A 321-nucleotide genomic window follows, 5' to 3' on the forward strand; every position below is an offset into this window, starting at 1 on the left:
TTGTTAGCTTGTCTTGCTTTAGTGTATCTATACTTCCCCCACACGCTGCATCAACGTGGTCTGCTGAAGCCTCCATCCACTGTTTGTTTGGGTGATTTGCTGGCATCAACGGTGTGTATTGCATTTAAAAAAAAGAACTGCGTTAATGATTATCGCGTTAACACATTAATTAATTCACACCGACAATTATTTTATCGCGCGTTAACGCAGTTTTTTTTATTATTAAGCGGATATTTTTAACACAAGAACCGGGCAGCGAGCGATGAATAGCTGTGTTTGTGTGGCGTCACTTCCTGCTGCTGCTGCCACCCCCCCCCCCCC

Source organism: Anarrhichthys ocellatus, unplaced genomic scaffold (genome assembly GCF_004355925.1).
Source record: "Anarrhichthys ocellatus isolate YVR2014 unplaced genomic scaffold, GSC_Weel_1.0 scaffold121, whole genome shotgun sequence".
Classification (NCBI taxonomy): Eukaryota; Metazoa; Chordata; class Actinopteri; order Perciformes; family Anarhichadidae; genus Anarrhichthys; species Anarrhichthys ocellatus.